Source organism: Canis lupus, chromosome 13, assembly GCF_011100685.1.
Source record: "Canis lupus familiaris isolate Mischka breed German Shepherd chromosome 13, alternate assembly UU_Cfam_GSD_1.0, whole genome shotgun sequence".
NCBI classification, from domain to species: Eukaryota; Metazoa; Chordata; class Mammalia; order Carnivora; family Canidae; genus Canis; species Canis lupus.
Genome location: NC_049234.1, coordinates 22,434,103 through 22,450,957, shown reverse-complemented (window position 1 = coordinate 22,450,957; position 16,855 = coordinate 22,434,103). Strand labels below are relative to the sequence as shown.

Below are 16,855 nucleotides of genomic sequence, written 5' to 3'. Positions count from 1 at the left end.
TCTTCCTAGTTTCGGCCCGCCGGAAATGGCTTTGGACTTGCGTCACTTCCGCCCGCTGGCGCGAGGCTGGAGGGGCGGGACTTCGAGCGGCCTCCGCCCCGCCCCCTACGCCCTGGGGGCGGGGCCAGGACGTGGTGAGAAGCACCCGGTAACCGCCCCCTGCCCACGTGCTTGGCTCCAGCTGTCGGGGCCCCAATGCATGAAGATAAATTCTCGGGTTTGCGTTGCCATTGTTGGATGTCCTAGTTTTCTCCAGTTTCAGGCGCTGGAGTAAGTTGTGCAAGAATGATGGGCTTGGGGGATCCCTGGGCGGCTCAGCTATTTAGCGCCTGTCTTTGGTCCAGGGCGTGATCCTGGAGTCCCGGGATCGAGTCCCGCGTCAGGCTCCCGGCATGGAGCCTGCTTCTCCCTCTGCCTGTGTCTCTGCCCCCCCACCTATGTCTATCATGAATAAATAAATAAAATGTTTAAAAAAAAAAAAAAAGAATGATGGGCTTGGGGAGGAAGTCATAGCCAGCCTTAAATAGGTGCAAGAGCAATGAGCCCTTGCCCTCAAAGCCAATCCGGAAGAATCTCTTTAATCAGTGGTGTTGGGAAAACTGGACACTTACATGCAAAAGAATGAAACTGGATGGCTATCTTACACCATACACAAAAATAAATTCAAAACTGATAAGAGGCTATAAGACTCAAAATCATAAAATGCCTAGGGGAAAACATAGGCAGTAAGTCTTTAACATCAGTCTTAGTATTTTTTTTGGGGGGGGGGGTGCCAGTCCCTTCAGGCAAGGGCAACAAAAGCTAAAATAAACAAACGGGATTACATCTAACTAAAAGCTTCTGCACAGCAAAGGAAACCATCCACAGAAGAAAAGGCAGCCTAATGAATGGGAGAAGATATTTGCAAATCATTCATCCAATAAAGGGTTAAGATCCAAAATACATAAAGAACTTCCACAATTTTGTATTTAAAAAAAATACTGCCAGAAGGGGGGGCGTGCCTGCCGGAAGGCCTCTTGGCTTTGGTGCCAGCATATCAGTGCTTCGCTGCCTCCAAGTCTTGCCACGGCTGGCAGGAGTTTTACCAAATGTAAAGTGTTGTCTCACTGGCCATTGGAATTCAGAGACTTCTTTGCTTATTACAATGCCATCTGCAGCAAGGAAACAGGCCAGGTCAGCAGAGTTGACAAGGAACTCATCATCATGGTGACCAGCCTGGCCAACAAGTGTCCATACAGCATGGTTGGTGGTCCACAGTGCTGAGTAATACTTGAAGAACCCTGTGCTCCCTGACCAGGTCTGTACAGACTGGAGAAAATCTGACCTCCCTGCTCCAGAAAAAGGCAATGCTGGAGTTTGCACTTATTATTTCCGGAGCTGATGACATAACAGATAACCATTTCAAAAAGCTTGAGGTACATGGCTTCAATAAAGATGCCTAGGATATCACTGCCATTTCAGGTTTTTCTTACCATGTCCAACAACCTTGTTCATTTTTTCAGTCTTGTTCCCAACAAACAATTCTATTAGATGGGCAGAACCAATGATGTCAAAGACATCAGGAGGGACCCTGCTGTTCCCAAAGTATAAAAGCCTACTCAGAAAGACCAGTGTTTACATTTCAAGCACATTGCATTATAGGAAGTGATTTTTAAAAAACATCTAATCAGTGGATCAGGAAGAAAGTAAATGAATTTGCTCCCTGCTTGCTAGATGAGATACATCCTAAGTGTTGGGAGTATCCAGAGACATGTGATACCTGCATAGAGGAAATGTTTGCTCATTTCAGGAAACCTTTGCCGATTGTTTCCTGGTATTGTGATATAAAAGGGCTATCAGGGCAAAGAAGTTCAAATGATGCTTTAGATATTACTGATGAACTAATATCTATGAAGTTGAGCAGCTGAAGTTGAAAAATTTTTAGCACTCCGAAACAGTGTCACATAGAAATTGATCTATGTAGACTGTGATTTGCAGTCAACTCCTTGTTAACATGACATGTTTGTATTTAAAGGCTCTCAAAGGCAGTGGGTAAAGAGGAGCAGTCACAGTTAAAGTTAATCTATCTTCAGTGCCTGAGTCTTACTGAATTTCCAGTAATTTTTTTAATTGATGGATTTTAAAATTATGGCTATCTCAATAGAATTTTGGTTCTTATGTAATCTATTCTGATTTTAGGTTTTAGTAAAAATTATTTGGAATTAGCGAGGACTTACGTGTTAAATAGAAGCGTAAGAAAGAGAAAAAGCACACCAAACCTTGGCATTACTCAATGACTTGTTCTGTGTCATAGCCACCACTGCCTTTTTGGTTATCGTCTCAAGACTCATTCTCATTATCTGACTGATAGAGGTACATGCAAACCTACTAAATTTTCTCTTCCCATCTGGCTTCTCCAGATTTTCTACATTGTTAGTGAACATTTCTTAATCATTTTTGGGACCATAGTGTATTAATTTTGAATTGCCCGAACTATGAAATCTGATTATCTTGAGGTAGCATGAACTTTCATTGCACACCTTGTGTTTTTGTTGTTGTTGTTGTTGTTGTTGTTGTAACTATATCTAAAACACCTTGGAACATGTAACCTTTTTAAATTGTCTTATTTTATCTATTAAAATCAATTTAAAAATTTAATTAAATTTTTGTTTAAATTTTGATTGAAAAATGGACAGAGGACTTGAATAGACATTTTTCCAGAGAGGAGATACAGATGGTTAAAAGACACATGAAAAATGCTCTATACCACTCATCACCACAGTGAGCTATCACCTCACACCTGTCAGATTGGCTCTTATCAAAAATACAAAAAATAACAAGTGTTGGTGAGGATGTGGAGTAAAGGGAACCCTTGGGTACTGTTGGTAGGAGTATAAATTGATGCAGCCGCTATGGAAAACAGTATGGAGATTCCTCAAAAACTTAAAAATAGAGCTACTGTGCAATCCAGCAATTTCACTTCTGGGTATTTATCTGAATAAACTAACAACACTAACTCAAAGAGATATGTTCACCCCAATGTTTATTGTAGTGTTATTTAACAGCCAAGATATGGAATATTTTTCAGCCATAAAAAAATGAAATTTTGCCATTTGTGACAAAATGAATGGAGCTAAAGGGTATTACGCTAAATGAAAGAAGTTAGAGAAAGACAAATGCCATGTGATTTCACTTATATGTGGAATCTAAAAAACAAAACAAATCAACAAACAAGACAAAACAGAAACAGACTCATAGATACAGGTAACTGTTGGTTACCAGAGGGAGAAAGTTTTGGGGAATGGGTAACATGGATGAAGGGGAATAAGAGAAACAAAGTTCCAGTCATAAAATAAGGAAGTCAGTGGGTTGTAATGTACAACATAGGAAATATAGTCAGCAATATTGTAATGACTTTGTATTGCGACAAATGGTAACTAGACTTTTGGTGGGGATCGTTTTGTAGTGTATAAAAATATTGAGTCACTATGATATACACCTAAAACTAATAAGCTATTGTATGCCAATTATATTTCAATGGAAAAAAAATAATCTAATTATAAATGCACTAAAATGTCTTAACTTTTTTTTTTAAGATTTTATTTATTTATTCATGAAAGACACAGAGAGAGAGACAGAGACATAGGCAGAGGGAGAAGCGGGCTCCCTGCAGGGAGCCCGACATGGGACTCCATCCCAGGACTCCAGGATCATGCCCTGAGCTAAAGGTAGATGCTCAACCAGGCATCCCCAAATTTCTTAACTTTCTATTCTTACATCCCACATCCATTGTTAGACACAAGCAAAAAGAGAGAGAGAGAAATATTACCTGTTTTTAAAGTCTTTTAATATGTCCAGATTTCTTCATTTACATACCATTGGGAACTCCTCATGGGTATTACAAATAATGCTAAATATAAATCCCCATATTTCTTTGATTACAAAAAATTAAATTATATCAATAGCACAGTAATCAATATTTTTTAAATGACATAAACCTTATTTAAGTCTACTGAGAATTTGATCTCTTGGAATTAGTGGAAAATACTTTAAGAGAGCAAGAGTCCAGGGGACGCCTGGATGGCTCCATTAGTTAAGCATCTGCCTTCCGATAGAGTCACAATCCCAGTGTCCTGGGATCAAGCCAGGCAACCGGATCCCTGCTCAATAGGCAGTCTTTCTCCCTCTCCCACTTCCCCTGTTTGTGTGCCCTCTCTCTCTCTTTCTTTCTCTCTCTCTCTCTCTCTGTCTCTCTGTCTCTCTCTGTCAAATAAATAAAATCTTTTTTTTAAGAAAGAGTTCTGAAATAAAACACTTATTTTGAAATAAACCCAGATCTGTTACCTATTTAAAAATAAAAATGTGGGATCCCTGGGTGGCTCAGTGGTTTGGCGCCTGCCTTCAGCCCAGAACGTGATCCTGGAGACCTGGGATCGAGTCCCATGTCAATCTTCTGCATGGAGCCTGCTTCTTCCTCTGTGTCTTTGCCTCTCTTTCTCTCTCTCTCTCTCTCTATCTCATGAATGAATAAATAAAAATCTTTTAAAAAATAAATAAAATAAATAAATAAATAAAAATAAAAATGTGAAAAATTTCATAGCATTGGACCCCCATTCCCCCACCAGTCAGTGAAGCCAAGGACAGGTAATCTGGCTTAAAAAGAATGTGAGCTCTCCTTGGGTCATATTCTTCACTTCTCCCTACCACCTCTGTTACAGAGACTGTCCATTGTGAAAACTATCCCACTTGTGCTTCATTTATTTTGGAGTGGACAAATATTTCTGTATTCTTCTACGATGAAAGTTAAAAAGAAAAGATCAAAAGACCTAGCTCTCTTGCATCATATACTTCAGAAATATTGACATTTGTAACTCCCTAAATATGCCAAACAGAATACCTGCCTCTCTTAAATGTGCTTCCCTGCTTATCTACCTGGAAAAGTTCTCATCCAGACACTGTTACTGGAACACTAAAGAATCAGGAGGTAGGGATGGAGAATCAGGAAGGAGCAAGAAAAATGTGGGACCATTTTTCTCTATATTAGGGAGTTTCTAGGATTTTCTTCTGCAAATGATGTAACTTGAGAGTGACAGTGGGTTAGAGAGAGGCAGAGGGATCCTCTCCATACAGCCTGCAAAAGACTGATATTATAATATTTATCTCTAGTATCAAAAATAACGTATTTCTGCCATCTGAAGTCCTTCTGTGTTTAGAACATTTCTGATGTGGGGGCTCCCGGGTGGCTCAGTGGTTGAGCATCTGCCTTCAGCCCAGGGCGTGATCCTGGAATCCCGGGATCGAGTCCCATGTCGGGCTCCCTGCATGGAGCCTGCTTCTCCCTCTGCCTGTGTCTCTGCCTCGCTCTCCGCTTCTCGTGAATAAATAAATAAATTTAAAAAAAAAAAAGGGGGGGGGATCCCTGGGTAGCTCAGCGGTTTAGCGCCTGCCTTTCTGTCCAGGGCGTGATCCTGGAGTCCCGGGATCAAGTCCCATGTCAGGCTCCCTGCATGGAGCCAGCTTCTCCCTCTGCCTGTGTCTCTGCCTCTCTCTCTCTCTCTCTCTCTCTCTCTCTCTCTGTCTCTCATGAATAAATAAATAAAATCTTTTTAAAAAAAAAAAGAACATTCTGATTGGAAATGAACATTCCAATATCAAGCCACTCAACTGAAGTACTGACCCATTGTGATAGTTTAAGTGTCCACTAGGGGTTGATCTCACACAACATTTCTATATCTAAAACCTGAAGATTCTTTGCTTCTTCATTTCTATTGACTTTTTAAAAATTTTTTATTTAAATTCAATTTAGTTAACATAGAGTGTATTATTAGTTTTAGAGGTAGAATTTAGTGATTCATCGGTTGCATAGCACACCCAGTGCTCATTCCATTACATGCCCTCCTAATGCCCATCATCCAGATGGCACCCATCTCCCCTCCAGCAACCTTCAGTTTGCTTCCTAGAGTTCAGCATCTCTTATGATTTGCCTCCTTCTCTGTTTTTATCTTATTTTATTTTTCCTTCCCTTCCTCTGTGTTCATCTGTGTTCTTTCTTAAATTCCACATATGAGTGAAATCATATGGTATTTGTCTTTGACTGACGTATTTCATTTTGCATAATACCCTCTAGTTCAATTCACGTCATTGCAAATAGCAAGACTTCATTCTTTTGATGGCTGATATATATATATATCTCACATCTTCTTTATCCATTCATTTGTCAATGGACATCTGGCTTTTTCCATATCTTGGCTATTGCGGACATTGCTGCTATAATATTAAGGTGCATATGCCCCTTTGTTATCCAAATCAATCTCTCAGGCCTTAAAATTTTTGAAATTCTTCATTTACTGGAGCTTTGTCTCCCATTTCTGTTAGCACCAAATACTGTCAGTTCTTTCTTGGTCATTGATATAGTTAGGACTACAGGACAGTAGTCCATCTGAGGTTTGCACAATCTCAAGGTGACCATTGAGCCTAAAGGTTTCTGCTTCTTGGCAGGCCAGGTAAACCAGATAAGTCCATCAGCTACAAAGCATAATTTATCCTTAATTGAAAGTATTTTCATAGTGTCCATGATGAGGAGTAAAATCACATTTTGAGTGAATGGGATTTGTGAATTCCCTGGTTGCTATTCAATTCTATTTTGTAAAAGAGGTGGGACTAGCTGGAAAAATAAAGAGGGTTGAGCTTCTGAAAGCCTATGGAAGTGAGGAAGGCATCTGGAGGTTCTTATCATTTTTCATCCCCATTACTTCATCAAATAACTTCATTGAAGTAGGTGGATAATATACAGAAGAAAATATTTCAATGTCAGATTTAAAAAAACAAAACAAAACAACAACAAAAAAAAACAGAGGAAGAGGGTAGTCTTAGGAGAATGAGAATGACCTGAGAAGATTTTAAAATTTCCAATGCTGAGGCTCCATACCAGATCAATTTCATCAGAATTCCTCAGTTGGAAGCCAGGGAATTCAATGCACAGCAAGGGTTGGTAACCACTTATCAGACCCTTTTCTTTGGGCCTTCAGGTACTCAATAAGCATTTACTGAATTTGTAAAAATGAAGAAATTGAACATAGATGACTTCTAATATTCATTCTAACTCTATAACACAAAAATTCCATGGCCAACTAAAATAATTTTTTCATATGCAAAATAATTCCCCCAGTCTGCCCCAGGATTTTTTTTTTTTTGAGATTTATTTATTTATTTATTTGAGAAAGAGAGAGAGCACACAAGTGGGGTGGGGTGAGGGACAGAGAGAGAGAGGATAGAGAGAAAATCGTAAGCAGACTCCTCACTGAGCATGGAACCTGACATGGGGCTTGATCCCAGGATCCTGAGATCATGACCCCAGTGGAAACAAGACTCAGTCACTTTAATGACAGCCACCCTCGCACCCCTGCCCCAGGCTTTTTTGTAAAGAAATACAGAAACAGGGATCCCTGGGTGGCACAGCGGTTTAGCGCCTGCCTTTGGCCCAGGGTGCGATCCTGGAGACCCGGGATCGAGTCCCACGTCTGACTCCCGGTGCATGGAGCCTGCTTCTCCCTCTGCCTGTGTCTCTGCCTCTCTCTCTCTCTCTCTCTTTATCATAAATAAATAAAAATTAAAAAAAAGAAATACAGAAACATCTATTTCACATTCATGTAGATCAAGGAAATCATTTCTCTACTGCTTGATAACTGTTGAGAGATCCCTGAGAAAAATAAAGAATTACACACTATTGGATCAGTAGGAATTATCTGAGTTCATATTACACATAAGACATTGATCTATCTCAGATCTGTTTGGCTTATTTGGGTGCATTGTCACAGTGGCTTAAACTTGGCTGAAATGAAATATTTTGTGTTTCCTTCTACATTATGTCATCCAAACTTTATACCTTTAGCAACACATAATCTCTTGCCTATCTGACAAGAAATAAGAGTTTATGTACTAGTATAGACTGTGATCATGGATTAATTCACATATAGTGGGATTACTTCATAACCTATATTAATGACATTTGAGTGAGAGATAGGATACTTTCTTGGCTACAACTACAACTGATCCCAGAACAATATAAATTAGCTATTTCTTGGCCCAGGTCTTTGTAAATATTTGTTCTCTCACTTTGCAGAAATGTGGAATTGTCTTTCTTTCATAATTCATGAAGATATAGTTAAATGTGGTTAGTGATATGTCTTTTTAGACTTGGTATACCTTAATACATAGTGATTCTTTTCTTTCTTTCTTTCTTTCTTTCTTTCTTTCTTTCTTTCTTTCTTTCTTTCTTTCTTCTTTCTTTCTTTCTTTCTCTTTCTTTTTTTAGTAGGAAACCAGCTGAACCATGTACCTGGTAAAAGGTAGGCTCTGAGAAAGCAAAATATCAGGAAAAAATTAACTAAAAAGCCAACATCATCCTTTTGCCTTTGAAGAGATAAGGATTATTACAAAGAAATGCAAAAAGAAAGTCAAGGTTCACCATTGGAAATAAAAAATAGGATTTTTTAGTCTGAACAAGAGAGTAGTCTTGAAAGCCAGGCTTGGTTGAGAAAAGTTTTCTAAATCATTTTAATTCCCACTGGCATATCTTGAGGAGAAACAGAGGGAGAAAATGAGATCTTCAAGGTAGAACATTTGCTGAATAGAAACCATCCCTCCAGTGAAATGACTGTATTTAATCAGGAAGAGGCTGAATTAAGAGCATCTTTATTAGGAGATTTAAAGCCACACTCCCCACCTCCAGCACTACCCAGTGGGGTGAGGATATGAAGATGATTAAGTCTAACTTTGAACATAAAATAGCTACATTTTCTTTGTCTATATAGTCACATATGAACATACTCATCTCCCAAACAACTGCTGGCTTTAATCTGAGCCACAATTTCTTTTCTCCACATGGCACATAAGAAGGAGCAAGACTGAGTTGGAGGGATTGTCCCTCACTATCTGCCTTTAAGATAGTATCAGTATCCACATGTTAGACTCCTTGGGTAGCAAACAACAGCACGAGGGGAAGCATGGCAGGTTTCCATGGGCCACTGACCAAGTGGAATAAGAAGACTCAAACCAGGATCAGGCCCTGGGCCAACTTACCAAGGACCTGTATCTAAAGGAAACTATGAGAATTCTTTGAAGGATTAAGTTCCTGTGAGATTCCTCACAGAGACAAGATGGCTTCATGGAGTCGATAGATGAAATTAACATGAAAGATTGCTATTATTTCCCAAATGTAAAAGACACACAGGGCAGGTCACAGGTGGGACTAAGAAAATCCCAGAGAAAAATCTCTCACTCTAAATAAGGGAAGAAGATGGGAAGATCACACCCAGATCTTACCACTCTCCTGATTCTTGCAACCCAATGACAGAAATAGAGTTAGCAATTGATTTTGTCTCACTGCCAAATATCGATTTCCAATTCTAGAGAAATACTGATTTAACTAAACGATACATTCTTTCAAGAAAAATATGCTAAGTGCTTTCTATGTGCAAAGGACTCTGCAAAGTATTTGAGGATGGAGATGAATAAAGCATGATCCTTTCCCTTAAATGATTTACAATCTTGTAGGATTGAGAATCCAGGGATTAAATTAATTGATAGAACATAAAAGAGAATACAATGATGAGTACAAGATGATAAAGGGTCTATTGGAGGGAAGTGGTTCTTTTGATTAAGAATTCTGGAGGTGGGCAGCCCTGGTGGCTCAGTGGTTTGGCGCTGCCTTCGGCCCTGGGGTGTGATCTTGGAGACTCGGGATCAAGTCCCGCGACTGGCTCCCTGCATGGAGCCTGCTTCTCTCCCTCTCCCTCTGCCTGTGTCTCTGCCAGTCTCTGTCTGTCTGTCATGAATGAATAAATAAAATCGTTAAAAAAAAAAAAAAGAAGAATTCTGGAGGTAATCACAGAGGAGGTAGCGTTGTTGCCTGAATTAGATCCTAAGTTATTGGAGGGAAAGGTGTTTTGGCTGGCAAGGGATGATATGGATGATACCATGGAGGCCAGAGCACATTAAAATAAAAAGGATTGAGTGATGCTTTTTCTAGGCCCTGGTGTCAACGATTTAATAACCAGGAAGCCCCATTTGAGAAAAGAGTTGTCCTTCTTTCACTCTTCAATGTTTTATGATATATTAATATATTATGATCATAATATTGATCTTTGTATTTAAAATACTAGTAAACAAAAAAATCAGTTAAATATGAATAAACAAATGGACCTAGTTTATAATCTGTCCTATTTTTATAGAGAATCCCCCTCAAAGAATTCCAAACACCAAGTCAAGGAAAGAGATGTTTAAAGAGATTGAGATAACTTGTAGTTTTCTGCCAAGTATGCAGCCACTGGATTCTAGAAAAATAAGAAGCTAGTTGTTCATTTTGCAAGTAAAACACAAAGGTTTCTCACATATTGCATTAAAAACGATAGCTGGTACAAGCTGGTACTGGGTATTCATTTCTGATATGAGAAACTAGACACACCTGCTATTAACAAAGAATGACACGACACTGTACAATAATACCCAAGAGAACATACCACAGTAGCTTAGTCACCTCATTTCCTCCCGAGGGTAATTATTTCTGGGCTCCTCACTGGAGATACTTTAGAATTCACTAGACCAGAAGTTCTCAACCAGGGGTAGTTTTGTTTCCAGGGGAACATGTGGCAATTTCTGGAGACATTTTTGGTTGTCACGAGTGAAGAAGATACTACTGGCATCTAGTGGGTAGAGGCCAGGAATGCTGTCCTAAAATGCATAAGATAGCCCCCACTATGCATACACCTGCAGACTTATGTGGCCCAAAATGTCAATAATGGCAAAGTTGAGAACTATCTCCCAGACAACAAACCCTCTGGCACAAAAACAAGTACTCAAAAAGCATTTATCTCCAAATTTCAGATTGTGAAATCCCCAATTAGTTCTGAAGATTTTCAGTGAGACCATCATATAGGAATCCACAGTCACCCTAACGATACAGTTGTCAGGGAGAGAGTATGCAAATTCTCATTTGACTATTTACTGAGTGACCTGTGGTTATTTAACTACTTTGTGCCTTAGGTTCCCCATCTGTAAAAGGGTAAAAATAGTAGTAACTATCTCCTAAAGTTGATGTGATGTTTAAGTAAACAAACAAATATAAAGTGCTTAGAATAGGGTCTGGCCCACAGCACTAAATAAATGCATTTTTGTCTTATTATTAATACTTGGCACAAAGAGAAATTTAAAATTTGCATTTATCTGGATCAATTTCCGAAAGTTCAGTCATTTGAATATTATTTCCAAGTATCATCTAAACTACTACTTACTTGACATTTTTCTAAGTTGTCACACCCCACATAATAAACTCTCTGTGTCATTCACACATTTCATGTCTTCATCCTATTGTCCTAATACACATAAAGTAATGCAATGCAATAAGCAAAGTTGTTTTTTGTTTTGTTTTGTTTTGTTTTGTTTTGTTTTGTTTTGTGGATGTGTTTCACATAAGATCATCTCATGTGCTCCACTGGTAGACATACCACAATCAAAGAGCTGACCCCTTTTTAGTAAACTTCTATCATTCATTTGGCTGCTGAGTGTCTAAACATCTTATGGATCTTACTAGAAGGCAGAGCCCACCTCCCATCAGAGAAGCTATAAATGCCAAATATTCTCCTTCTGCTGCCTTTGCAGCTAAGGCATGAGCAAATGCCTTCAGCTTCAGTGCTCAGACTTGCTCACGCCTGAGTCTGAATCAACAGCTGAGTCTGCATCAAAAGAAGCAGGCATGGTATCCATGGTCTCCGTCTCAACAAGATGAGCTCCCATGGCTACAGGCACATCCAGCCCTAGGAGGGTAAGGTGGTAAAAATGTTCTCACTGGTTCAAGATAATCCAGTATCACATGAATGCCCAGAATTGCCAACTCAAATGCTAGGGAAACTATGTAAGTAATGTAGAAAAGAAACATGAACCCAGTCAGGGAGGTAGTGGGGACTGTGCCAGCCTGGACAACCATACTTCATCTACATGGGCACCTGCTGCTCAGATCCACATGGAGATACAAGCTCTGTGTTACCTGGTCTGATTTTCCAAGAGCAATGGGAATTCAAAGTTTTGTGGAAATCTGATGGGCAACTCATTCAAATGAGTTGAAATTAGATGAAATTAACATGAAAGATTGCTATTACATAAACCCATGGTGTGGGGCAACACTGCTAGGCACATGCCTGTGAGTCAGCTTCGGTTGTCAGGCCACCATACACAAAGCCCAGGGTATTCTTAAACATGCTCACCTCTTACTGGCTCCCCAGTGAAAGGTTTAATTGAGAGAGAAGTGAAAGTAGCCTCTCCCTACCCCTGCAATATTAGTAAGGCTTCAAGTAGCTAATAATATCAAATAATATCATTAGTAAGAGTATTATTAAGTAGTAATACTATTTAAGTATTAATAAAAAAAGTATTAATAACATTACTGAAAATTATTACTTTTAGACATTAAGTAGTAGTAACGATAATAACTGGCCAATATTAGTAAGACTTTGAAACTTCTAGATTTTTTATAAGCCTTCCAAAGAGAAACATTAGTCCCCAAATATAACACCAGTCCATGTCTCTGCTTTTGCTCATGTTGTTTAATCTTCCTTTATTAATCCCACTTTGCCTGATGATATCCTACTTTTCCTTCTAAGCTCTGTTTGGAGCCTCCTCTGGAGGTCTTCTCTGATTTCCTCTCCCTTTTCTTCCTCCCCTACTCATTCACCTTAGATTAGGTCCCCCTGGAGCACCATGGGATAATATTCCAGACCTTTAAAATACAATGTCTTAACCCCAATTCTCTAGCCAACAGACGGATAAAGCACATGCTGCCTAAGGGCCCTAGGGGCTGCTGTGAGCACCACACAGGCTGGACCATTCCTGGCCAACCACAGGCCAGCAAGGCATCACCTCCTCCAATACCTCATCTTCTTGGGGGTGGAGAGGCGCAGCTGGTCTTTATCATTTATGATGACTACGATCGCTTCTTTGAAGATATGTGCACTCTCATCCCCACTGTCGTGATCAAGGATAGGAGCCCTGCTTTTCATTATGGGGTGAATTGGCTGCCGAGCCACAATCAGAGAAAGCCGCTGTGGACTTGCCATGTTTGTCATTGTCCGACCCTTGGTTTCTGTTGCAGAAGTTGTTGTAGTGGTTTGGGGATATGTTTCCAGAGCAAAGGTGGAAACTGAGGTTGATTGCAGCGTTCAGAAAGTGGGTGAGGCCTACAGTGGAACCAATGTCAAGGCTGCTAGCCTGGGCTGTTGATTACATACAGAGAGAGCTGTATTGTTGTGGACTTCACAGCTATTTAGACTGGGAAAATACGGACTGGTTCAAAGAAACCAAAACACACAGTGTCCCTCTTAGCTGTGCAGAGAGACCACCAGCAGCTGTAAGAGCAGTCTGGCCCACCCTTCAGACCTCTATGCAGAGGGATGTGAGGCTCTAGTTGTAAAGAAGCTATGAGATGTCATGGTGCATGTTATCTGGGCAGTGCTGGCATTTGCAGCAATGCAGCTGCTGAACATGCTGTGTGCATGCATCCCATCTTGCAGGTGGAGTAGAGATCCTGCTTACTCCTCGTAAGTGCCTCATTACTGGTAAAACCTCTGCATAGTCGAGAACACAAGCCTGAGCTTTTTCCTTGTTCTGATTCAAAAGGCGAATGGAGCAGGCCTGCTGTTGGTGGTGGCCTCTTGAGTTCATTTAGTTAAAGCACATGTGCACAGGTGTTGGACAGAGCAGCGTGGGTCTTCACAGGCCCACCTACTTCCCCACCCACCTATGATTTCCCCTATTCTAGCTGATTTCCATGTCCCTAAGCCCTTAGGGATGGTGGTGTATGTTCTAATTTTGGACCTATTTGAAGGTTGCACAGTGTGGGAGAATCAAAGGATGGCTCAGGCCTGCTCCTGTTACCTCCATGTTGCTGGAGTATCACTGGGTCCTTTCAGTCTTTATGATGGAGAACTCTTGGCCAAAGTTTTCTAGAGAGAGAAGGAGGAAACCAGCTGTGGGCCAGACGGCGCCCCTTGTTATTATCCAATTAAAAAACATACACTGTAGTCCGATAACAAAATGGCTAAAATAGATCTTAGAATCATGCAGTGTGTACTTTGGTTCACCTTCAAAATCAGATCAATCTTTGAAACTAGTGGTTTTTAATCAAATCTGGCTTTAGAGGAAGAATATAGTGTATGCACTACTGTTTTAAGACAATTAAGGTGAGTGTGTGTGTATGTATTTTTGTAAGATTGAGCACGTTCATAATAAGTCTAAACTTTTAGGTTTAAGGTACCCATGTAGATTAGCAGAATAGTATATAGATGTGATCTCTGTTGTAAAGCAAAAAATAGAATTCCATAAATGCTGTATCACCCCTCAAAAAGAAAAAGATTGAGTGTCCAGGTGCACACAGGCCTGGCAGCAGGACGGCCTCCATGAAGCACTTTCCCCATTATATAAAATGATGCCTGCGTGTCTCTTCCACAATTGTGCACTCAATGACACCAGTAATGTCTTCATCACCTTTATCTTTAGCATTTTCACAATGACCAGCACACAGTAGGGAAGGAGGTGAGTTTTCTTTGGTTCAGCAGACATTTATAAAACATCTAGTGCTGTTAAGTACAATGAAACATAGGGGTGAATGATAGTACTTTTAAATACCAAAACCATGATTCAATGCAGTACTGTAGCTTTAACAAAAACGTTATATATAAGTCAGAGTTCTCCAAGTAAACAGAACTCATAAAAGATATACATAACACTAATATAGAGTTATTTATTTATTTATTTATTTATTTATTTAGTGTATTAATTGGTTCACACAGTTGTGAAAGCCAAGATGTCCCACAATCTGCCCTCTACAAACTGGAAACTTGGGAAAGCCAGTGGTGTAATTCAGTCCAAATCCAAGGGCCTGAGAATCAGGATCAACACTGGCCAAGGGCCGGAGAAGGTGGACATCTCATTCAAGAAGAGAGAGTAGAAATTTGTCCTTAAAAAAAAAAAAGAAAGAAAGAAATTTGTCCTTCTTTTTCCCCTTCCTATTCTACACCCAACAGATTGGATGATGCCCTCTCACATCAATGAGGGCAGATCTTTGCTCAAGTCTACTGAATCAAACACTAATCTCCTCCAGAAACACCCTTGTAGACACACCCACAAATAATGTTTTTCTAGCCATCTGGGCATCCCCTTAGTCTACTCAAGTTGACAAATCAAATTAATCAGCACACTTTCCAACCCAAGGTGCACTGACTTCTGGCCTTCCTCTCCATTCCAGTTCCCGTGGGCCTCTCAGGCACCTGAATTCTCTTCAGGTACCATGGTATGATCTCACCTTGGCTGATTGTTGTAGACAAAATTCTACCAAAATATAAAAATCTGCAGTGTATGCAATATCTACAATTAGGCACCTGGGGGTTCACTATTGTCAACATTAAGTGATGTCCACATGCCTATTGTAGCTGATTTTTCTACAAGAAGGTTTTTATGTATCTTTTCAGATAAAAATATTCCTTTTAATAGTCTTTATTGTAATAATTAGTTTTAAACACTAGCCTCAGTAGGGCTCCCTCCAATCCCCCAGAATTCCCCTGATGACACTAAATCAATCACAAATGAACATTATTATGTAGAAAAATATTAGAAAAGTTCCATATGGGATTTTTATATTTGTTAGCAGGGAAAAAAAAATGTCTTTTTTCAGTTCTTACCTCTGTTCATTTTGTGCATCTACTTAGCACATAATTATTCTGTCTGTGTGTTCATTTTCTCAGCTAGCTATTAAATATCTTATGGGTACATAGCACCCAGCTAGGTATCTTCAGTCACTGACAATTTAAAAGGTTTCATGTTTTCTTGCCACTTAATGTGTACCCCAAAAGTGAAATGCAAAATTTCAACTTGCTCTTCTCAGGGGGTTGATAATTATGAGTAGAATGAAAAGGGGGAATTTTAAAAACTAAACTCTGGCAAATAAAACAAGTTTCTGTACGTAATTACTAATTACATTCCTTGTAATGCTTGGCTCCCTTGTTACTTTGAGAATTCTATCACTAAAAGTAGTCTTGACGCTCAGAAAGGGTAAGGAAGCCTTAGTTATCCATTAAAAAGTGATGTATTAACCTTTATCACTTCATCCTCTGGCAACTATGCATATTGGTCAGCAGGTGAGCGATTAGCTTCCCGTTCTATTAATTATTTATCCATTATTGCTATGCATGACTTATATTGCAGTTTTCTACAGCCTTTATTTAAAGACAGTTCAGGAATATTCAGGAGGTCTGAAACGCAGGCTGAAAAACGATGTTTTATGGAACTGAAGTACTCTATCTTTTGCCATGTGTATATCATCAAATAAAGCTTATAAAGCTCCTGAGGGGAGCCCACACATGTTGTGATCCTTGAGAGAGCAAAGGGCCTCAGAACAAATAACTTTCAATATGTACCTTTGTAAAAAGTTCAGGTCTTGAAGTCAGCCAGCAAAACAGAGCCAAAAGGCGGGGGGGGGGGGGGGGGGGGGGGCAAAGAACTCTTAACTTAGATATCTTAGTCATTGTGTACCCATATAAAATAAAATTTGATTTCTAACATGGAACAGGCTTTAAGATGCCATAAATGTAACAGGAGTCTGAAAATGTGTAGGTCTTGCCTCTTGCTACTGACACTGCTTTGCCCAGAATCATGAAATGAAAAGTCAGAAATAAAAATATTCTTTTGCACATTGGTTAACATAGGCAATGCTAACAAATTAGCAAATTTTTGGAACAAAAACAATTGTTCCAATTTATTGATATTAATACATTTCAGTAAGAAAGGACTAAATAAATGGTCCTATCTAGAATCTTAGAATCCAAGTAGT

At 39.5% G+C, this 16,855-nt stretch overlaps 1 long non-coding RNA gene and 1 pseudogene across 1 annotated transcript in view; one reads left to right on the top strand and one right to left on the bottom strand.

Annotated features, from left to right (window-relative positions):
- Positions 1–12,806: 12,806 nt before the first annotated feature.
- LOC100688352 lies at positions 12,807–13,572 on the top strand (annotated as a pseudogene).
- Positions 13,573–14,801: 1,229 nt separating this feature from the next.
- LOC119864281 overlaps positions 14,802–16,855 on the bottom strand; it is a 119,751-nt gene continuing 117,697 nt past the window's right edge. The window contains exon 3 of the long non-coding RNA XR_005368610.1: positions 14,802–14,986. This is a non-coding gene — a long non-coding RNA (uncharacterized LOC119864281). The remainder of the gene's footprint in view (positions 14,987–16,855) is intronic.